Consider the following 24,927-nt stretch of genomic DNA (forward strand, 5'->3'; position numbering starts at 1 on the left):
GGATGTATGTAAAGTACATAGCAATATTGCTTTGATTCAGGCAGTAGAACCATGTCTGTTGGTCTTTATTTCTCTGCTTATATTTTCTCTGTTTGTATTTTCTCTGAAGTTCAGGGTACTGACTATTCCCCTGAGCTAGGAAATGTAATTTAAAAAGATTGTTGACCCCTTAAACAGCCATCTTTCCTAGTAAAGCAAATCTGAGAACCTGTGCTAGCATTCTGGATATGTTTGTGTGGTTGCCTTTACAAGAATTTGCAGGTTTCAGCTATAGGGCAGAAGGAAGTATCCGTGGTCCTTAGTGTGCACTGACAAAGCAGATAGTCAGACATCTCCTTTTATGAGCAGCACTGGGCTTTGCACATGCCAGATGCTTAAGATGGAGGCCCCCATGTCGGAGATATCAGGGACCTCTATTGAGAAAGGACATTCTACATTCCTTGGCCATGTGGGTGGGAGTCACCTTTTTTCATTGCATAGCTGTAATGGGGTACTGTGAAATCTACATGGTTGAGACAATTGCTCTTTCTCTCTTTAGATGAGTCCAGTGGTGAAGCTCTTTTTCACCCATCAGTAGTTTTCAGTCATGTCTGACTCTTCATGACCCCATGGGGGCTTTTCTTGGCAAGATACTGGAGTTTGCCATTTCCTTCTCCAGCTCATTTTATAAATGAAGAAACTGAGGCAGTTAAGTAACTTGTCCAGTGTCACATAACTGGTAGGTATCAAAGGTCATATTTGAATTAAAGAAGAGTGGGCTGAGGGCTTTTAGTCCCTGCCATTGGCTTAAGCCCCCATCAATTTTGTTTTCCCAGTTTTAGGAATCCCTAAGACCCCAGTTCCATTTAACTACTTAGTCAGATTAGCTTTTACTAAGGAATATTTACTCAGAGATATAGCATAAATGAACACTTAAACATTCCCCTAAATACCTCGTGAGGCATATACGGCCTTAGTCTCTGGGGAGGGGAGAGGGATTAGATTTACAGTTTAGTTCAGTTCCTATATAGCATTAGTCCCCCTAAGTCCCAAGTCCCTAAGGCTTGTGTTGCAGCATACAGGCTCCTTAGGACTTCGCTGCTAGACTGCTAGCAACATTTGGCCTGGAATCCTGGATCTAAGGCCTTTTTGACTTGAGATACTAGGTCCAAGACTCCATAGCCTTTATCTAGAACTGAAAAGGACAAATGAAACTCCCTAAAATCTCAAACCTGTTTCTTGGGACTATGGGACCTCAAAAGGGGAGGGGAATTGGTCTGTGGAACTTCCCTCCACACTGTGCTTAATTTGTGGTGCCCATGCTATGGGTGAAAAAGGGAAGCTAGGTGGTTTAGTGGATAGAGTGCCAGGCCTAGAGTCAGGAAGAAGAGCCTTTCCTATCCAGAACTGGGGAGGGGGGAAAGTCTTTGTACCAAATGTTTCTCATAATATCTAAGATATATAGGCAACTAGCAGAAATATATATATATATATATATATATATATATATATATATATATATATATATATATATATATATATATACACATACATACATATACATATGTATATGTGTGTATCACATCCCTCAGTATAGAAATAGTCAAAGGAATTACAGACTATTGAAAGAATGCTCCAAATCACTGATAAGTACAATTCAAAACTCTACTGTTCACCTCACTACTAGCCAACTGACTTAGATGACAAAAAATAGGAAATTGGTGTTGGAAGGATTGTGGAAAAATGAACATACCAATATATTATTGATGGAGTTGTAAATTAGTCCAACTCTTCTGAAAAGTAATTTAGAATTATGTGAAGAGAGTACTGAAATGCTCTTATGCTTTGACCCAGAGATTCTGCTGATAAATATATATTCCAAAGAGGCTAATGGCAAAAAGAAAAGACCCACATACACCAAGATATTTATAACAATGCTTTTCTCAGGAGCAAAGAACTAGAAACGAAGCAGATGCCAATCTGTCGGGTAGTGGCTAAACAATTTGTAATGTATGTGTGTAATGAAATATTACTGTGCTGAAAGAAACAACGGATGTGACGGCTACAGAGAAGTCAGGAAAGACTTCTAGGAGTGATGCCAGGTGAAGTCAATCAGAACCAGGGAAACAACGTACACAGTGGCTACAGTGATGTATACAGAAAGAACAAACAACACCAACACCAAACTGACAGGGAATGCTGCAGAATTATAATGACCAAACTTTGCTTTCAAAGAAGAGACATGTAAAAATACCTCCCCACCTTCCTTTAAGAAGGGGGAGGGGACAGCTAGGTGGCACAGGCCCTGGACTCAAGAAGACCTGAATCCTAATCTGACTTTAGACTCTTGACACTTAGGAGCTGGGTGACCCTGGGCAAATCACTTAATCCTGATTGCCTCGACACAAAAGAAGAAAAAAGAAGCGAGAGACCAAAGGTCTGGAACACAATGAATAATGTCAGACTTTTTTGATCTGTTGCTGAGTTTTGTAGAAATGACTTTCCCCCATCCCCTTCCTTTTCTTTCCTTATTATGATTTATGGCTCTCCTGGAGGGGGAAGACATACAGTACACAACTGGTTTTCATTATAGTCAATATCTTCCTTCTCACAGAATACCAGAAAGGGGTCTTTGTGCATGTCTACTTCCCCAAGAAGAATGAACAGTAGATAAGGTGATACAGTTGAAAGCACATTTAAGCAAGAGTTGGGACATGTGGATTCTAGCCCTGGATCTTCCACAGATGGTGTAACCTTGGGCAACCTGACCCTCAATTTCCTGATTCTAAGATGGGGATGATGGTACTCATAAAACCTAGCTCACAGGTAGGGTGTTATGTGGATTAAATCTCCTAGTATAACATAAAGCATTACTTGAATTTCAACTGTTATTTCAAAGCTGGGACAAAATTAATCTGTCTCCATCTTCTCCACTAGTCACTTCATTTCCTTTCCTCCCCCAGATTCTCATTCTCCCATCAAACTGTGAGCACCTCATTTGAGATGATTCAACCTGTTATTTGGCCCAAAGAAAAATTCCACACAAAAGCAAGTTATACCCTTAGTTACACATCATTCCTTGGGGAATCAACTAGTATTCTGAGGTAAGCAGCTAAAGAGGGACTTTCAAGGCAGGAGGTCACAGGTATATAAATCCTTGTACTCCCATTCAATTTGCTGATCACACCCTACTGCTTGAGAAAACGTAGATCTTAAGATCATAGCTCTAGAGAGGAAGGAGATCTCATAGACAACATAGTCCAACCCCCTCATTTTACAAGTGAGGAAACTGAAACCCAGGGAGGTTAAATAATTTGCCTGTTGTCACACTGGTAAGAGTCAGGAGCAAGATTTGAACCCAGGTTCTCTGATTCTGGGGTTAGCACTCTTTCTACTGTACCATTCTACCGAATGTGAAGTACAAGATAGAAATAGTCATTAAATGTCTTCAGCACCTTATCTGGAAATCAGAGAGGGCTTTAGGATGAGAGAATATTATTGCAAGAAAGGACCATAAAAATCTTCACACATTCATCTTTCTACAAATAAAAAAAGATGGAGGTCAAGAAATGTGAAATAATTTGCTAAGGCTGCATCATGAGATCTTGGCTGAGTCAGGATTAGAACCTTATTCTACCTCCCAGACAATGGCTCTACTCAGGAAAGCAAATTATTCCTTTACTTCATTAATAGTAATAATGATTGGGAAATATCTGAACAATCTGTGGTTTATGTATATAACTGAATGGCTTTGTACTCTAAGAAATGACAAATATATTGAATTCAGGGAAACTTGGAAAGATTCGCTCATTCATTCATGAAAGTGGTACTAAAAGACATCAGTATTGAGATCAGTGCCATGGCCAACTGTTAAAACATAACTCTCTCATCTTATTAGAGGAATGTGGGGGTCTTGGTGCGGAATGAGGCATCCATTGCAAAGCATGATCAGTATTTAAGTTTATTTTCCTAAAGTACAAGGAAGAGTTTCTATTAAGGAACAGATACAGGAGAAGTGAAAATGAAATAAAAGCCATCAATAAAGCAATAGCTTACATTGGTACAGCACTTAATGTTTACAAATCACTTATGCACAAATACTTTATTGTATTTGATCCTCACAACTGTCCTGTGAGAAAACCTTTTGTATCTTTATTTTACAGATTAGAAAACTAAAACAAAGAGATTAAGTGATCTTTCAAAAGATTGCTTAGTAAAAGATTAGCTAGTAAAGGGCAAAGCCATGAATGTACTTGAGGTCTTATCACTCTTAAGTCCAGTGTTCTTTCCACTGACTCTTTCACTCTGCTCTTCAACTAATAAGCTATTTTGAAATTCTGCCAAAGTACCAAAGATCCCATGACACAATTGGTTGGTTATGTTATATTTAATTCCCAAGGAGAATGTTCCTAATGCGGATGCATAATGAACAAATAATCTCCCAGTCTCAAGGATCTGCACAAGACATGTTCCCAGATTCTTGGGATCATACCTAGCCTGAATTTTTTAAGGTCTAAAAATGGTCCCAAAAAATTGAAGATACAACTGGACATTTTTTCACCCTCTTCTCTTCCCCACCCCCACTCCCATAGCCTAGGAACTTTCAAGATTACCTAGTTCAATTCTCTCACCATGCAGAAAAGGAACCTGATGCCCAGAATAGGGAACTAACCTGCCCAAGGTCACGTAGCAGCTTAGTGGCAGAGACAGGACTCAGACACAGGCTTTAGGACTCAAAATCCCAAGAAAATTAAATATGCTCTCAATTATATTCCAAAAAAAGGACCTACGACTAGACCTCCCACTGTCCAAATGGCCTTTTTTATTAGCAAATTTTGTATAGTTAAACAGTAGCTAAGATCTCCTGACAGTGATGTTTAATTTATCAGTACTTCTAGCCTTGCAGCTCAAACCTGCAAGTTGAGCTCATTTATTTTTCATAAATTCTTTGAGTAATAGAGTCTGTGTTTCAGAACCATGGAACAACATGATGAGCTAACGAAGCTCGATTGGAGAACAGATGGTCCTGAGAACTGTACATTTAAAATTATGTAACTCACTTTGCCGAGGCTCTGGCAGCTGACAGTTTTATCTTAATGAAAAACATAGGAAAAGTGAGAAAAAGAATCCCATGAAACCTTCAGATTCATTTCCAGTTATTTTCAAAATAAACTACCATATCCATTGGTAGTGGGAAAGTTAAAACAAGGTGGGAGGATGCTGATGAAATTTACTTAGGACTGAATGCTGCTATCTATCATCACCCAGTTTTCTTGAGTGGAAAAACATCCTCCTAACTGTTCCTTCTGAAAATCAATACATGATTTCCTTAGAACTATGCAGCAAAGGAGTGGGTGGTCTCATAAGGTAGTGAGCCTCCTGTCACTCTTACATGTTGGAGGAATGGCTAAAACACCAAACATTTTTTTTGGGGGGGGGGGATACTATAGAGTGGTTCATGATGTTGGGAAGAGTTGGACTAGATGACTTCCATTTAGATTCAAATTGAAGCCCTTGCTGCTTATAAACACATGCAGACTTATACTTTTGTCATTTCTTAAAATTCATGTAAAGACAAGTATCTTAGAGTATATGCTAATCATAGAATCATACGTTTAGGGATGAAAGGAATTTCACTTTGCAAAGGAGGGAAACTGAGAACTAGAAGTGACTTCCTAAAGGCATACACTCAATTAGTGTTAGAAGTGGGACTAGAACCCGTGTCCCCTGACTCACAGGCCTCTGATTTTCCACTACACCACAGACTCCCTAATTGTGTTTTACAGGAAGTAGAAGGCGTGTTTACTGTGTTGCCATGGTTTGCCAACTCATGTAATGGGGAATCAGCAGTCTGTAATTATCATCATCATCATCATCATCGCCCTGAGCACTCCCAGTGATGATTTGCTTCCCTCCTTCAACAGTAGCTGAAGTCCTTCCTCTGTGAAGCCTTCCCCAGTGAGCTTACTCTCCTCTGAACTCCTGTAGCACTCACTACCTTGTCTGCCAGTTAATCACAGATGGTCTTAGGACATCTTTTCTGCTGAAGTGTAGCTTTTGTACTGTTGTTTATTCAATTTTCACTGTCCTTGTATCTTTTCTTCCCAACCAGATATTGTAAACTGTTGGTTGAATTAAATTGATTTGTTGGTTCATTTATTCATCCAGCCACCATTTACAGGCATAACTTAGATGGACTATTTGTGCCTGATCTGTGGTAAAGCCTTCCAAACTTGCACTGATCTGATCAATCACAGTCAAACACACTGTACCTTGACCCCAAAAGAGAGATGTCATTTTGGTCTTCTTCAAGCTTGAAGAACAACCACCAACCAACCGATAGGCATACCTTAGAGACATTGTAGGTTCAGTTCCAGGAGTCACATAATTTTTTGGTTTCCTAGTGCATATAAAGTTTTATTTACTCTGTACTGTAGTCTATTAAGTGTGCAGTAGTATTGTGTCTAAAAGAATGATGTACATGTTAATTTTAAAATATTTCATTGCTAAAAAATATTCTATCCATTATCTGAACATTCAGTGAGTTGAGGGTCTTGTCTCAATGTTGATGGTTGCTGACTGGTCAGGGTAGGGTTGCTGAAGGTTGGGTTGACTGTGGCAATTTCTTAAAATCAGACAAGGAAGTTTGCCACATCAATTGACTCTTCCTTTCACTCGAACCCTTAGAGACCATTGTAGGGTGATGGATTGACCTAATTTCAATATCGCTGTGTCACAGGGAGGCCCAAGGAAAGAGAGAAATCTGGTTGGCAGAGCAGTCAGAACACACAACATTTATTGATTAAGTTCATCATCTTATATGGGCATGGTTCATGGCACTCCAAAATAGTTACAAAAGGAGCATCAAAGCTCATTAATTACAGATCACCATAACAGACATAATAACAATGAAAAAGTTCGAAATATTATGAGAATTACTAAAATGTGACACAGGACCACAATGTTAGTACATGCTGTTGGAAAAATGGCACTGACTTGCTCAACACAGGGTTGCCGCAAACCTTAAATTTGTAAAAAAAAAAAAAAAAAAAATCTCAATAACTGTTAAGTTCAATAAAGCAAAGCACAATAAAACCAGGTGTACCTGTACTAAGTACCTACTTTTGCAGAATTAAGATACTGTCCTTCAGTTAGCTGGTCAGTCCTTTTTGAAAATTGCCTGTAAGCATATTCCTTTTGGTTTTCTCACAGAGTCTTAAGGTTGGAAGGGCCCTCAGTGATTATGTAGCCTTACCTGTATCTACCTGAACAAGTTCCCCCTTCTATACTATTCTGTACAAGTGGTCATCCAGCTAATATTCAAAAGCCTCTAATGCAGAGCTTCAGTTTCCTCATGGGTAGAATGTTAACAATACCTGTCCTATTTGCTTCATAGACTTGCTGTCATCAAATGAGAATAAACTTTATGTATTCATAAAGTGAGAAAGACGAAGAGAGAGGGAGAAAAGGGCAGATTGCTATGGTGAATAGAGGAATGGGTTGGGAGATATTAACAGTTGGGTTCCAATGTAGCTTATGATGCTTAATAGCTATGTGACCCTGGGCAAATGACCCATATTCTTCAAGCAACTCCTGCAGAGTCATAGATGGCTTATGATGTGCATTGGAGAAGGGAAGGCCTCAAGTTAAATAAATCATAAATCTTTAGCATATTGGGATAAAACTGGTAGGTATTACTGCATAGAGTTAACATGCTGGTACTCAATCCTTTCTGTTCCCTCCTTCTTGATGAGGAGAGTTAGAGCTAAATCCCTCCCTCCTATCTCTTTCCTTTCTCCTCTTAGATGGATTATTTGGGACAGAGTTGTCAAACATGCATGTGGTCCACAACACTTCTGGGTGTGACCCACACCAGATTAAAATGGGATATTTTAATAAATTAATTGGGAATTAGGAAATGTTTAATAAAATAATATATAAGGAATATTACATAGTAAAATTAGGTCAATGTGCAGTCTACAGGGATCCTTATGTGTGAATGAATTAGTGGCCCTGTTTCCACATGAGTTTGATGACACTGGTTTAGAGTATGATCTTAGGTCACCACTCTCCCTACTTCTTTTTTCTCCAGATATTTAGTCAGCCACACCCTCTTAAAACAATTAACTTGATTTTTAGCAAGGGGCAATATAACCACCCTTTGGTGTAAGTGGTCCTTTTCTATATTTTATGGAATTTAAATCATTATAATTAGATCCAATAGTTCAAAGTCCCCAGTTAGAGAAATTCCCAAAAGTTACAAAAGAAGGTAGACTCTGACAATTTAAATTTATTCCTAGCTAACTAGCCCCTGGTCTCTTTATATTGAGGCAAAAATCAAGAAACAGGAAATGTTTTAGTAAAAGAAGCAACCAGAGTATTTTCCTGGACTGTCAGGGAAAAGGAAGTTGGGAAAAGAGTGTGCTTTTTTGGGGGGGCGGGTGGTGGAGAGACTGACCTTAGGACTTGAAGAGATAAGTATAATTAATAGCTTTAGCCTAAATCTTCTGCCCCCAAATTCCTGTAGAGGATGATCCTGCTCATTTTCTCCCTTCTCTATTAGGACTCAACCCTCCTTTCCCTTTCTCCTTTTAATTTCTTCTTTTGCCCCCATGCTACCAACTTCTTTGGACCCATGTTATTAAGTCTGGGTGGGACTAGGAATACTGTTTCTCCTTTGCTGCTGCTGCTCCACTCTTGAAGCCCTTACTCCTTTCTCTCCATTCTGGTCTTATAGACTGTGTGTCCCTTCAGGAATTCCCAGGCGTGACTTGTCTTACCTTCCAGCTTAAAGATTTGTATAGTCTTAAATCACCCTTAGGGCTAAAATGGAACACTTTTACTTTTGAACTGAAAATCCCAGGATACAAGTCAGTTCTTAAACCCCTATTACATTGGTATGGGGCAGTGGATAGAGCACCAGTGCAGGAGTCAGGGGGACCTGAGTTCAAATGTCACCTCAGACACTTGACACTCACTAGCTGTGTGACCTTGGTCAAGTCACTTAACCCCAGTTGCCTCATCCTGGGTCATCTCCAGTCATCCTGATGAATATCTGGTCACTGGATTCAGATGACTCTGGAGAAGTGAGGCTGGTGACCTGCACAGCCCTCCCTCACTCAAAACAAAGTCAAGTGAGTCATGTCATTATTTCTCTGATGGCGTGGTCTTCTTTGGCAACAAAGGATGAACACATTACATTGGTATAAAATGCTACATAGAACTCAGCTGTTATTGTAAGTGGGAAATGTTTGCGTGGATATTGAATGTTCAAACGATTGTAATATCATCAAATGAGATTCCAGAAGAGGAAATAGTCACCTTTCATCTTAAGAACTTTGGAGAGTGCTTGGCATGGTGTCTGACTCATAGCAGATGTTTAATAAATGTTTATCGATTGATTGAAGTAGGTGGAGTCAGACTCTCAAGAGTTGGAAGGACCTCACTGCTGTTGTTGTTTAGTTGTTTACCACTTTCTGTGACTCCAGATTGAATTTTCTTGGCAAAGATACTGGAGTGATTTTCTATTTCCTTCTCTGGATTATTGTACAGATGAGGAAATTGAGACAGACAGGGTTAACTGGCTTGTCCAGGGTCACACAGCTAGTAAGTGTCTGAGGCCAGATTTGAACTCAGGAAGATAAGTCTATTTAGACATTATATAGCTGAGGAAGAGATCCTGGCCTTTGTAAACGTAATCATTCTATACCTTTGCATCTAATTTTGTTTTATTTTACTTTTTCCTCTTGAGCTTTAAAAAAAATGAAAACCATGACTGTGTTTCCTTTGAGGTTTTGCACATACATGACCTTCCTCAGGGAGCAGATAGAAAAGGAGGAAATGATCTGGGGCAAGGGTCTCAGCATTTGGCAGCAAACACACTTGATCTCCTAGAAGCTCTTTTATTCACACTATGATAGTAATAGCAGCTGACATTTATATTGTGGTTCAGTCATTTTAGTTGTGTCTAACTCTTCTTGACCCCATTTGGGATTTTCTTGGCAAAGATAAAAGGAGTGGTTTGCCATGTCCTTCTCCAGCTCATTTTATAGATGAGGAAACTAAGACAAACAGTCCAGAGTCACACAGCTAGTAAATGTCAAAGGTCAGATTTGAACTCATGAAAATGAGTTTTTCTGACTTCAGGCCTGACACTATCTACTGCACCACCTAACTGCCCACTGACATTTATATAGCTTTACATGCATTCTTTTATTGAAATTTCCCCAAAATTATGGTAGATATTATGGGTGTTATTATCCCTATTCTATAGCTGAGGCTAAGAGGTTAAGTGGCTTGCCTTGGCAATCTAGCTATTAAGTACCACAGGTGGGATTTGAGCCCAAGTCTTCCTTACTACAAGTCCAACATTCCATGCATTATGCCTCACTGAATTCTCTATTACTTCCCACGTCCAATCAGTTGCCAGGTTCCAGTGATTCTACCTTGGCAGTATCTCTTACATTTAGCCCCTGAAGGTCAAGCTTTCAGTTTCATCTTCCAGGGCATTGTAATAAACTCGTAGCTTATTCTTCTGTCTCCGTTAACCTCTCCCTCCAATTCATATTCTGCGTTGCTGCTGCAAGATTCATCATTTTTATGCACAGGCCTGATCTCATTTCTCTGCTTAAAAATAAATTCAACTAGAATGTGTTTTGAACCTACTGTGTACCTAGCACTGTGCTCAGAAATTCAAAATCTTTAGCAGCTCTCTTTGATCTACTAAATAAAATATAAATACTTAGTTTAACCTTGAGAGCTCTTCTCAACTTGCCTCCTTTCTGCCTTTCCAGCCTTATCTCACACTGGTCCTGCCTATCTATCTACGCAAACTTGACTGCTCACAAGTTTTTCATATACATCCAAGAATTTTCTACCTCAGTTCCTTTGCTTACACCATTTGCTCTGACTGGAATTTCAGAACTTAGAAGGCACTTCAGGGGCCACCTAGACTGACCTGTATGTGATGAAGAATTCCAAGAATTTACAACAATGCTGACAAGTGGTCAGCTTGAAAACCTTCAGTGAGAGGAAACTTGCTTTCTCTGGAGGCAGCCCAGCCTACTTTGGGATTGCTGTAATGGTTGCATGTGTCACTGCAGCTTCCTTCTGTTATTTCCCTTTCTGCCCTCTGTCTCATTTCTACCTTTACTTGATGAAATCCTACATCTTGCATGTCTTTCTAGATCCAGCTTAAACCTGATCCAGGAAACCTTTCTTGATTTTCCCTTCTTGACTTTTTGGAAGCATTTAGCATTGTTATCCTCCCCTTTTCTCCTGATTACCTTTTTTTTTTTGGTAATTATTTTCATTGTTATTTTATTTGTTTTCAGTGCTCTGCAATCACTTCCATATGTCTTAGATTTTTTTCCCCTCCCTCCCCTTTCTTTCTCCCTCCCTCCCCACTCCTTTCCTGAGATGGTGTATAATCTTACATAAGTTCTACACATAATTCCTATTAAATATATTTTCATCTTATTCATGTTGCATAGAAGAATTAAAATGAATAGGAGAAACCATAAAACAAAACAAAACATAATAAAAAAGAAAATGTTCTGCTTCATTCTGTGATCCAGTTCCATAGTTTTTTCTGGATGTGGAAGGCATTTTGCCTCAAGAGTCCACTGGGAATTTTTTAAGTCCTTGCATTGCAATGAGGTACTAAGTCTACCAGAAAAGTTCCTCACACACTGTGGTTGTTGCTGTGTACAAAGTTCTCCTGGTTCTGCTCTGTTCACTCAGCATCAGTTCATATAAGTCCTTCTAGACCTCTCTGAAGTCTTCCTGTTCATCATTTCTTATAGCACAGTAGTAATCCATTTCATTCATATACCATAATTTATTCAGCCATTCCCCAATTGATGGGCATCTCTTTAATTTCCAGTTTTTGGCCACCACAAAGAGAGCTGCTACAAGTATTTTTGTACATGTGGGACCCTTTCCCATTTCTATGATCTCTTTGGGATACAGTCCTAGAAGCTGGGTCAAAGCATATACGCATTTCTGTAGCTCTTTGGACATAGTTCCAAATTGCTCTTCAGAGTGTTTGGATCAGCTCACAGCTTCACCAACAGTGAATTAGTATTCCAACTCTTCCACATCTTCTCCAACATTTATCATCTTCCTGTTTTGTCATGTTAGCCAATCTGATAGGTGTGATGTCGTACAGTTGTTTTGATTTGCATCTCTCTAACCCATAGTGATTTAGAGCATTGTTTTCATATTACTATAGATAGCTTTAATTTTGTCCTCTGAAAACCTCTGTTCATATCCTTTGACCATTTATTAATTGGGAAATGACTTGTATTCTTGTACATTTGACTGAGTTCTCTATATATTTTAGAAATGAGGCCTTTATCACAGATACTGGTTGTAAAAGTTCTTTTCCAGTTTTCTGCTTCCCTCCTAAACTTGGTTGCATTGGGTTTGTTTGTGCAAAAACTTTTCAATTTAATGTAATCAAAATTATCCATTTTGCATTTCATAATGTTCTCTATCTCATTTGGTCAAAAATTTCTCCACTCTTCATAAATCTGACAGATACACTATTTCTTGCTCCCCTATTTTGTTTATAGTATCAATCTTTACACCTAGATCACGTACCTATTTGGACTTTATTCTTGTGTACAGTGTCAGGCATTGGTCTATGTGCAGTTTCCACCACACTGATATCCAGTTTTCCCAGAAATTTTGATAAGAACAGTGAGTTCTTATCCCAGAAGCTGGAATCCTTGGGATTATCAAACAGTAAATTGTTATATTTGTTGACTATAGTGTCTTCAGTACCTAACCTATTCCACTGGTCTACCCCTCTGTCTCTTAGCCAGTACCAAGTGATTTTGATGATTGCTGCTTTATAATACAATTTGAGATTTGGTAGGGATAGGTCACCTTCCCCAGCATGTCTTTTCATTAGTTCCCTTGATATTCTGGACCTTTTGTTCTTCCAGATGAGTTTTGATATATTTTTCTCTAGTTCTAGAAAATAATTACCTGGGAGTTTAATTGGTATGGCACTGAATATGTAAATTAATTTAGGTATTGTCATTTTTATTATATTGGCTCAGCCTACTCATGAGCAACTGAAGTTTTTCCACTTACTTAGATCTGACTTTATTTGTGAGAAAAGTGTTTTGTAATTGTGTTCATATAGTCCCTGGGTTTGTTTTGGCAGGTAGACTCCCAGATATTTTATAGTGCCTACTATAGCTTAAAATGGGCTTTGTTAGTAATATTTACAAATGCAGATGATTTATCTGGGTTTATTTTGTAACCTGCAACTTTGCTAAACTTGTTTATTATTTCAAGTGATTTTTTACTTGATTCTCTGGGATTCTCTAAGTATATCATCATATCATCTGCAGAGAGTGATAACTTAGTTTCTTCTTTGCCTATTCTGATTCCTTCAATTTCTTCTTCTTCTCTTATTGCTACAGCTAAAATTTCTAGTACCATATTGAATAACAGTGATGATAATGGACATCCTTGTTTCTCCCCGATCTTATTGGAAATGCATTTAGCTTATCTCCATTGCATATAATGGAGAAGGTTTTAGGTAGATAGATACTGCTTATTATTTTAGGGAAAGTTCCACTTATTCCTATGCTCTCCAGTGTTTTCAATAGGAATGGGTATTGTATTTTGTCAAAAGTTTTTTCTGCGTCTGTTGAAATAATCATGTGGTTTCTGTTAGTTTTTTGTTGATATGATCAATAATGCTAATAGTTTTCCTAATATTGAACCAGCCCTGCATTCCTGGTATAAATCCTTCGTGATCATAATGTATTATTCTCATGATAAGTTGCTGTATTCTTTTTGCTAATACTTATTTAAAATTTTTGCATCTATATTCATTGGAGAAATGGGTCTATAATTTTCTTTCTCTGTTTTGGCTCTTCCTGGTTTAGGTATCAGAACCATACGGCAGCTAGATGGTGGATAGAGCACCAGTGCAGGAGTCAGGAGGACCTGAGTTCAAATCTTACCTCAGACACTTGACATTCACTAGCTGTGTGACCTTGGACAAGTCACTGAACCCCAATTGCCTCATCCTGGGTCATCTCCAGTCATCCTGATGATTATTTGGTCACTGGATTCAAATGGCTCTGGAGGAGAGGTGAGGCTGGTGACCTTCACAGCCCTCCCTCACTCAAAACAAAGCCAAGTGCAAGTCATGTCATTTTTTCTCTGGTGGCATGGTCTTCTTCTTATTGAAGGACAAACACACATCACAACCATATTTGTATCCTAAAAAGAATTTGGGAGGATTCCTTCCCCAGTTTTCCTAAATAGTCTATATAGTATTGGAATTAACTGTTCTTTAAATGTTTGATGGAATTAACTTATAAGTCCATCTGGCTCTGGAGATTTTTTTCCTAGGGAGTTCATTGATGGCTTGTTCAATTTCTTTTTCTGAGATGGGGTTATTTCAGTATTCAACTTCCTCTTCTGTTAATCAGGGCAATTTATATTTTTTTGAAATAATCATCCATCTCATTTAGATTGTCGAATTTATGGGCATACAGTTGGGAAAAGTAATTTCTAATTATTGTTTAAATTTCCTCCTCATTTGAGGTTAGTTTGCAGTTCACCCTTTTTATTTTTGATATTGGTAAGTTGGTTTTCTTCTTTCTTTTTTTTTAATCAAATTGACCAAAGATTTATCAATTTTATTGGTTTTTTTCATAAAACTAACTCTGAATTTTATTTATTAGTTCTATAGTTTTCCTAATTTCAATTTTATTACTCTCTCCTTTGATTTTCAGCATTTCTAATTTGGTTCCAGATTACTTTCTTCTCCCTGGGTTTTTGTGACATGGCTCTCTTCTGACTGTCTTTCTAATACCTGTACATTGTATGAGGGAGACTAATGTTCTATAAGCCTGGAAAAGTAATCTGTTCTAACCAATACCATCTCCTTTGTAGAATCATCATCCATAACCTGTGCTTGTTGCCCAAGGGTGTACTTTTCTCTGTCTTTCCTCTCTTTTGGTGAACTTATCAACTTCCATAGGCTCAAATATTACCTACATATAGATGAATCTCAACCCTATATGCCCAATCCTCATATTTCTCACTTGAGCTGTAGTCTCATACGTATAACTGCATGCTACTCATTTCTACCTTGACATTCCATAGACAACTCAAACTCAGCATGGTCCAAAGAGCTTCTTCCTAACTTTTTGAATGTCTTTTGAGGGTACCACCATTTTGCTAGTTACTCACATTCACAATCTCAGAATCTTCATGCCTCTCATCTACCATGTTACAATCAGTCATCAAGTTCTTGTAGTCATAATAATAATAATTAGCATTTGTATAGAACTTTTGAGGTTTGCAAAGCACTTTGCATACATTATCTCATTAGATCCTCATAACAACCCTGTGAAGCAGGTGCCATTATTATCTCCATTTTACAGATGAGGAAACCACCAACACTGAAAGAGTTAAATGACCAGCGCAAGGCCACATAGTTAAGAAGCATCTGAGGCAGGATTTGAACTCAGGTTTTCCGGGTAGCAAGTCCAACACACTAGGGTGCTACCTGATTCTACCTTCTCACCTTTTTCACAAATTTGTCCTTTCTGTTCACTCTTACTTTCGTCCCTTCTCTCCACTCACATAGCTACTGCTTTAGTCTAGATTTCCATCTCACTGGGACTATTACAGTATCCTCCAATTTGATCTCTCTAGATCTCGTATCCCCTTGTCAAATCAATCCTCCACATAAGTTTCAAATCAACATTTCTAAAGCATAGACAATGTCACAATCCCTTGCCTAAGAAATTTTAGTAGATCCCTTTTGCCTCTATTATCAAATATAAATTTCTGTTCTAGATTTAAAGTATTTCACAATGTAATTCCAGATTACTTTTCAAGCCTTATCAAACATTAATCTCCCTTATACAATATACAGACTCACCTGATGGTTTTTCTCAGTATATTATACTCTATCTCCTTTCACCATACCTTTGCACAGGCTATGCCCTGTGCCCAAATTGCACCTCTCCTTCACCTGTTAGAATCTCTAATTCCCTTTAAGGCTAGCTTCGGTACTACATCCTTCAAGAGGTCTTTCTTAATTCCCTCAGTTGTTCAAAACTTTCACTTCTTTAATTATTTTACATTTATTTTGTACATATATTTACTTATCTGTGATTATGTTACATATCCCACAGCAAAATATAATCTCCCTGATGACAAGGACTGTCTTGCTTTTGTACTTGTATTCCCAGTCCTGGAATAGTGCCTGGCATATACAGCAAGCACTTAATAAATGCCTATTGGCTTATTAATTGACAAGACCAGAATTACATGTCTGGTACTAAGGCCTTTCTCTTTTCTGCATCTCCCACTGATTCGCAAGAAATTATTTTCTATGAGAGGATATGCATGCTGGAGGATCTCCAGAAGTTTGATCACTACTTTTGTCCAGGCTCTTGGAGTTTTGGAAGCCTTGAATGTCTTGAATCAGAGGACCTGTACTGAATCCCAGCCTGGTTATTTACGATCTATGTGATTTGGGGCATGACTTGTCCTCTCTGGGTCTCAATATCATCATCTGTAAAATGATGGGGGTTGGACTAGCTATAGTGTTTCTTCCAGTTTAGGATCCTAGGAACAGAATTGCAAGATCACATATCTATGATCCTATTTTTAAAAAATAAACCTTACCCATATGCTTAAGAATTAATCAGGGAACAACTGGTGGTGGGAAAAGTGATCAAGGCCGAGTGGCAGAATTGTGAATAATGGCTACCAACAATTCTGTGACTTAACCAGAGAGTTCACCCTTTGGGAATTGTGTATAATAAATAGAGCCAGAACCCCCCACAGTGAAGGGCAGGATGGATGAGTTAACAAAGATGCTTCAGTGTGTGTCTGACTCTTTGTGATCCCATTTGGGGTTCTTATGGCATAGATACTGGAGTGATTTGCCATTCCTTCTCCAGAATATTTTATGCATGAAGAAACTGTGGCCAACAGGGTTAAGTGACTGGGTCACACAGCATGTAAGTGTCTGAGGTGAGATTTGAACTCAGGAAGATGAGTCTTCCTGACCCTAGGCTGGTGCTCTATTCCCTGTGCCATCTAGCTGCCCCTGTGTTGGGTTAACAATACCAGCTTCCAAATCTATTGCACTCTGAGTATCACAAAGCTATTTCTTTACAACAATTCTGTGTGGGTGGTGGTGTAAGTGTTATGATTTTCATTTTGCATATGTTAAACTTAAAAGTTGTGAAAGGGACTTGCCTTGGATCACAAAGTAAAGTGTTAAGAGATGGGATTCACACTCCAGTCTTCCCCTGATTTAAAGTCCATTTCTGTATGCCCTCTGCTCCATGACCCTGACCTTCTCCCTTAGTACCTAACATTCTCTCAAATATTTTTTGCATCAGTTTTTAAGAGCAAGAGATCACACACACACACACACACACACGCCATTTTTTTTTTAAAAAGCTTCCAGCAGGGTATCATGGAGTCCTTAGCATTTGAACCAAACCCCCACTGGATTACACTATCATCACTGATGTCCATAGTGATATCTCTAAAGCCCAGCCAAGATAGATTCAATTACCTTCAAGAGCTGCTGCTTCCAGCGGTAAGAAATGTAGGCTTACACATTTCAGAAATGTTTTCCACAGAAAGGGTAGATGAAGCACAAAAGGGTTACTTGTTATCCTCAAGGTAACCAGAGAATCTGTTTTGTCAGGATTTCCCCATTCTCCCCGCCCCCCCAACCATTCTATTCAATGCTTTTAAAAATCAAGGTTTGGGTGTGAGCCATAACTGCCACTGGCCACCTGGGTTTTGCCCTGACTTGCTGATATGGAGACCATATTCCCTCTCGAAATGACACTGACATCTCCATGTGTAGGGAGCATGCTTTCATGGTAGGGTCAGTGAAGGACATGCCCTGGGGACCTATAACTCTCCCTCTAAGATATAACCCTTTCTAAGGGGAGGAAACCTGCCCCCTATCCCTGAGGATCCCACCACTACCAGACACCTTTTCCAGAGCCTACCTTACGCCGTTACCACAACAGCATGACTTTTTCAGACTAGGATAGTCTTTCTAACCAAGGTGGAATGATTTCATGCAGCCCAGTCTAGGGATCCATTTGATTGCCTGATGTAATCAATGGTAGCTGGGAACGCTACCCCCAGAGTGTCCACTACCTCTACTCCCGTCCCAGGCCCCAGAATTCCCAGTTATGGCTGTTTTGAATATAACATATGGAGCTGTAACAAGGAATTTTTGCATTAAGTAAGTTGTACCAACCATGCCTAGGGAACACAGCATTAAACATATCCTCAGGTGAGAAGGGAATGGGATAGTACCTATGTTGGGAAATAGTCTCCAGGACACTAATTTAAATGGCCACTGGAGGGTAGATAGAAGTGAGGTGAAGCTCCCTGTAATCCACTATCTAGTAGCTTCCTATTTAAATTTCAGTCTTTTTAGCTTCTCCTTTGTGATCACCAGAGAGGCAACATAGCATGGTGGATAGCTGACCTTGAAGTAGAAGATGGTTGACGACGATGATGATGACGACGACGACGATGATGATGATGATGATGGTAAAGCATTTATGTAGCACTTTGAGGTTTTCAGAGAACTTACATATATTATCTCATTTGATCCTCACTATAAACTCTGTAAAGTAAGTGCTGTTATTATCCCCATTTTATAGATAAGTAAACTAAGCCTGAGATGATGTAACTTGCCCAGGATTACATAATTAATATGCGTCTGAGGCAGAATTCAGACCTTCTTGACTTACAGTGCTCTGTCTACTGCATACCTAGCTGCTGAAAGAAAACCTATGTTCAAATCCCACCTCTGACACTGTCTGTATGACCTTAAGCCACTCACTTAACCACTCAATGACCCAGGAAACTTTCTAAGACTAAAAGGGGCAGAGCAGTTATTCATTTACCTTAGCAAAACGAGTTTCTTTACTGGGAGTTCCATATAGTAAAGAAACCATAGGTATTCACAGTCCTCTCCAAAAAATAAAGAGCTGCTAATTTCCATTGCTTCTATGTTGTACAGATAGGGTCCAATTAGTGTGAATAATTAATCCCTTGTAGTGGTCTGCCTTATTTGAAAGAGCACTACAAATTTCTATGGAACTGGAACCAATTACCATATTTTACACAATTATAAGTCTGACTCATGTGAATTCAATGCATTTAACCACTTCAGGGGATTTGTTATATACACTAATTGGAACTTTATAACCTTATTTGTAAATGCTGTCAATGCCCTCTAAATTCAACAACCAGTGGCAAAACCCCAGTTGTCCTGCCCTAGTTACCCTAATAAACTTTTAAATTATTGATACGTCTATCTCTAAGGATCCTTCAGATATTTGAAGGGCTACCCTATAATTAAAGTCCAATGTGTGGAAAGTACAAGGAAGCAGATTTTTAGCTCTATGTGAAAAAGAACTTCGTAATTTTTAGAGCCATACAATCATAGAATGGATTACTTCAGTGGGAAATTAGTTCTTTCCCCTAGTGACATTTGGGTGGAGACAGAATGACCACATTTGGAAGTAACTAGGAGACCCCTAAAATTATTTTTAGGTTTATGATTCTGTGATTCCAGGACTCAGTTAAAATACTCTATGTTTCTACAAGTATTCTTGCTTCAACACTCTATGATTCAATGATTTTCTTCTTTATATTTAAGGAGGAAAGAGAGAACAACTATTTCTTTTTTTTTCTTTAATTGCCACATATGTCCTTTCACTATACTTACAGCAATTGTGCTGATAAATGGGACATCTCACCTTTAAAAGATTTTTTTTGTCTTTACATTTTCTTTAGTAGTTAAACATTGCTGGGAAGCAGTATTACATTACTCTTTCAGAGTTGGAAGCACCAGTAACCAACAGCATGTCTGTGGCTGTCTTTGTTTGCAAAAACAGTACAGTAATCTAATTTTATAAAATACCATGAATATTAACTCTTCAAAATAGTCCATAGACTGCAGTCTGTGTATTTGACAATTTAATGTCAGAGTTGGATGAGACTTTTGAAAAGAACATTAGAACACAGGATGTCAGAGCCAGAAGTCAATTACTCAAGTCACTCAAAGTAACATTCAAAGAAAAATAAATTATTGAAAAGTCCTCATGATTTACCACTGCCCTATGGCAAATTCTTATTATCCCATTGGTACTTATATCCCATATTTCTCTGCATATTTTCATAGTCCTTTCTATTAGTCATGGAAGCAAAGTTACCAAGTAGACTTATATAGATGAGGACGTTAATAAATCAGATGATCTGGGTTCTCACCACAGTACCACCACTCAGCTAAGCTGTGTGAAGGTATCAATTCAGCCTTTATATCCTCAATCTTCTCATCTGAACAGTGGAGCTAATAATCCCACTTTCCTACTCTATAAATATGCTGTGAATATTAAGTGAAATAACATGATTAAAATAATTTTATTAGCTGAAAAACATGTGACTGTGTAAGGGACAGTTGTAATTATGAATGCAATCCTAAAAGCCATAATGAAACGCGCCCCCCCCCACAGATAATGGGGTAAAGTGACATTGTTTACTTCTTCTGTATAGAGAAAGACCTTTCTTCCATGTGTTTCATTTTGAGACTTATTGAATGGAGGAACATTCTTTCCCTAATATCTTTCCATCCCCACAGGGTTCTGTCTACTCATAGACCACTTAACTCTGCTTGTCTTATTTGACCCAAATGACATCTTTTTTACATTGATAGTGTACATGTATAATCCCCATTTTACAGATGAAGAAACTGAGACCCCCAAGAGGTGAAATGACAAGGTCCCAAAGCTAGTAAGGTACAGATTAGGGACTAGGCCCCAGGTCTCCTGGCTCTTAGCATGAAATAATACACACATTTATACTCTTTTTATTTGTCTTGGATATTCTAGAGGAGAGATGCTAACAATCAAGAATGAGACCATCTATAAAATGTATAATCAGTTTGAATTACCTAATTGAGATTTTTAACGTAGGTCTATGTCACATGTAAAAGCTTGTGGGTTACTTCTATGAGCAGAGTACTTGCTTTCTTCAGCTCAACTGGTTACGGTGGACACATCATCAATAGATGTTATGTGTGCATTACAATCTCAACTTTGGCCTGTGCGCCATCAGCTAGATTAAAAGTATGTTCCACTGCTGTGGGCTTTCTAGATTCCAAAGTCAGCTATTTCTGGCATACAGATTGTGCTGAGATGGGGTCCAATGACTTCCTTTCTGTATCTGTATCAGAACATCCAATACATCTTGTGCTGCTTGACAGTTATCATAAAGGATGTACTTTCATCATAGCCAATTGCCAATTATCCTGATTCTCCTTGTTTAAGAATGAATGCGTTTCAAATAGATATTGTTTAAGAATAAATAAAATATTGAACCAAATTTTTTAAAAAGCCACAAAAGGTTGTGGGTAGGGGCAAAGCAAATACCTGACTGTAAGTGGGACTGTGAAAATAGCAATGGCCTGAGAGTCAGGAATCCTGGATTGGATTTTGGTAATTACTGGTTTTGCTAATTATTAACCATATGTCAGTTGACAAATCACTTTACCTTTCTGCTTAGTTTCCTCATCTATAGAATGGGGATAATATTTGTACTTATTATTTCAAATGGAAACTGTTATGAAGAAAGTACTTAAGCTATAAAACCTACACAGTTATGAGCTATTATTATTTTGAGACCACATAGGGATTGATTTTCAAGATATCTGAAAGAGAAGTGCCACTTCTACATTGAAACCTATCATGATGCCTTCAGCCTCCCCTAAATTATTGCGTATTCATTGTGCGTATGTTTTATTTACTTACATGTGGACATATTGTTTCATCTCATAGCTTGGTGGTGCCATGAATGGATAGAACCGCTGGACTTGAAAACTTTAAGACCTGACTTCATGAGTGACCTAAGACACTAACCTGGAGTCCAAGATCTGAGTTCTAGCCCTAGCTCCGCCACTTAATTTGTGTGATTGTGAGTAGGGAAATCTCTTCGGTTTTCACATCCCCAATTACCTCATCTGAACAATGGGCTAATGATCCCACCTTGACTACTGTCAGGAAGATTAAATTAAATAACGGGACCAAAAGGATTTTATTAGCTGAAAAGCATTACGGCCATGGACAAATCACTTAACCTTTGCCTCTATTTCCTCATTTCTAAAATAGGAATACCAATAGAACCTACCTCCCAAAGGTGTAGTGACAATCAAATGAAATAACATTTGAGAAGTGTTTAGCATAGTACCTGACACCTTGTAGGTGTTTAATAAATGCTTATTGACTGTTTGATTCAGAGAAAATGCTTAGAGGAAAATGGACATTATTGCTCCTAAAAAAATCGGTAACTATGAATCCACATCCTTCCTTTCTCACCTCTACAAAACCCTTCTGGGGATAATTCATACAGCTATGAAGGCCATCATCGATAAAAGTACAAGAAATAAACAGGCAGGCTTTTACAAATAATGTTTTGTAGTAGACCACCCAGTTGGGCAATTGACAGAAAGGTGCAAAGAACCTTACATGCCTAAAGGCTCTCTTCCAATTAGGTGTCTTCCACAGATGTGTTAAGGTCATGTGTCCTTGAGATATTTAATGGATAATTGTTTTTGATAAGTCGATTGTCCTCAAATTATTAATATCAAGTAAGGCATAAAACAGAAAGCCATGTTCACTGAAGGCAGTCACCACTGTCACAAGCGATCTAGCACAAGATCCAAATAGAAGTGACTCCCTAGAGAAGGCCAGATCCTCCAGATGTTTGCAGATGATGTTGTGCTGATTACATCCAGCCTGAGAACACTGCTGAACCTCCAAAATGACATTCTCAGTCACTCAAGAGAGTTCTTCCTAACTCTCCACACAGGAAAAAACAAAGTGATGAAGAATGTCTTTTGTCCAGAATAAGATTTGCAATTGTACAGACCACCCATACAGCTGGTCCATTAACACAGATATCTTGGACACGAACTGAACATAGAAAATTAACTGAGTGCAAGACTGAATAGGAAAATGAGAATGGGTTGACTTGCATAGAATGTAAACCATAAGAGAAGATAAACTCCTTGATGATAGGGATTATTTAATTTTTGTCTTTACATACCAGCACTTCACACAATGTATGTCATGTAGTAGGTAAAAACACCTACTAAATAAATAATTGTTAATCAACACAGTGGTTTGGGAAATCATGCAGTATTTTTGATGATTCCAAATATCTCCTTGAAACAAACAAAAAGAAACAATCTTTTAAACATTAATATACCTCTGGTGGTATTAGATAGCTGTGAGGCAGCTAGGTGGCATAGTGGATAGAGCACTGGACCTGGAATCAAAAGAATCTGAGTTCAAATTCTGCCTCGTATACTTCATATACTTCACTGTGTGACCCTGGGTAAGTCATTTAACCCCTGTCTACCGTTTCCTGTCTACCATTTCCTTATCTGTAAAATGGGGATAATGATAGGACCTACTTTCTAGGGTTGATGTGAAGATCCAAGTGCTATATAAGTTATAAATATTACTACTATAATCATGAACTACCATAGTTTCCAAAAGATTTAAAGATACAGGCCACCAAGGGCAAGAGAGAGATTATTATTAGAGAAAACAGGCCCCCTTCTACCTTTTTGGTATTTGCATACTTTACTCCCCTTTGACCTACTCTATAATCGGTGTCGCTGACCTCCTTGTTGTTCCTCCCATAAGATAGTCTATCTCCTGACTCTGCATTTTCAGTGATAATCTCCCATGCTGGTGTTGTCCCTCCTCACTTCCACCTTGATTTCCCTTGTTTCCATCAAGTCTCAACCAAAATCTTAACTTCTGAGTGAAATCTTTCCCAGTTCCCCTTAATACTACTACCTTTCTTCTGCGATTTCAGTATTTATTCCGACTCTACACATACTCTGTACATCCAGAGTTGTTTAAATGTTGTCTCCCGTATTTAAGTATGAGCTTCTTGATGGCAGAGACATTATTTTAGCATTCTTTGTATCCCTCAGTACTTAGCATGGCACCTGGCACACAATAAGCACTTAATAAGTGCTTTTTGAATGCCTATAGCATATTATTGATAAAGAATCACGGAGAAGAAAAAGTCTAATAGATATATCAAAGAAATATATAACCAGATAAGGAGGTAGGCCAGTCATATACTGTAACTAAATAACAATAACCAATTCTTTTGCTCTAATGATTCTCTTCAAATGTCAACATACCTATGGAAAAGTCCACAACTCTGTGTGGACTGCCTGTGGTGCAGTGAGAGAAGGCATAGGTATAGGTGGAGGGTGCTGGATAAGATGATATGATGGAGTTGCACTCTACACCTTCAGAAGGGATACCCAAACTGATGAGGTCACAGATATGTAGAATATGGGAGAAGTAGTATTACTATTATTGAGCTATAGTCAGTGCTATGTAGGGAAATTAAATTTTCTATTTCAGCATTCACTCAACATTTATAAGCAACTACTGAGTACAAGATTTTAAGCAAGGTGCTATGGAGGACATATAAAGGTGAATAATGTGGTTCTGATTCATGAGGAGTTTGGAATCATATAATTTTTCCTTTATCCTATATCTACAAGGATATGCAGTTGGATTATTTATATTCCTTTTTTGGTCTAAAATCACTGAATCTCAGAGTTAGAAGGGATATCCGAAGACTTACCCAGCCTTTACTTAAAGACTTCAAGAAAAGGGAAACTTACTTCCTTCTGAGACAATTCATTCTACTTCTGGTAGCTCTATTTTTTAGCAATTTTCTCTTCATAAAAAGTTTAAATTTGTCCATTTATAAATTCTTCCCATTGCTCCCAGTTATACCCTCTGAGACTAAGAAAAAGTCTAACCCTTTCCCACATGATAGCATTTTTAAGTACTTGAAGACAAACTAGACATCTTT

At 38.3% G+C, this 24,927-nt stretch overlaps 1 long non-coding RNA gene across 1 annotated transcript; it reads left to right on the forward strand.

Annotated features, from left to right (window-relative positions):
- Positions 1-1,522: 1,522 nt before the first annotated feature.
- On the forward strand, positions 1,523-23,190 carry LOC140500429 (uncharacterized). Its single transcript, XR_011965733.1, has 2 exons — positions 1,523-18,561; positions 21,855-23,190. It is a non-coding gene; the product is annotated as an uncharacterized lncRNA (long non-coding RNA).
- The last annotated feature ends 1,737 nt before the right edge of the window (positions 23,191-24,927 follow it).

Source organism: Notamacropus eugenii, chromosome 4 (assembly GCF_028372415.1).
Source record: "Notamacropus eugenii isolate mMacEug1 chromosome 4, mMacEug1.pri_v2, whole genome shotgun sequence".
Taxonomy (NCBI): Eukaryota; Metazoa; Chordata; class Mammalia; order Diprotodontia; family Macropodidae; genus Notamacropus; species Notamacropus eugenii.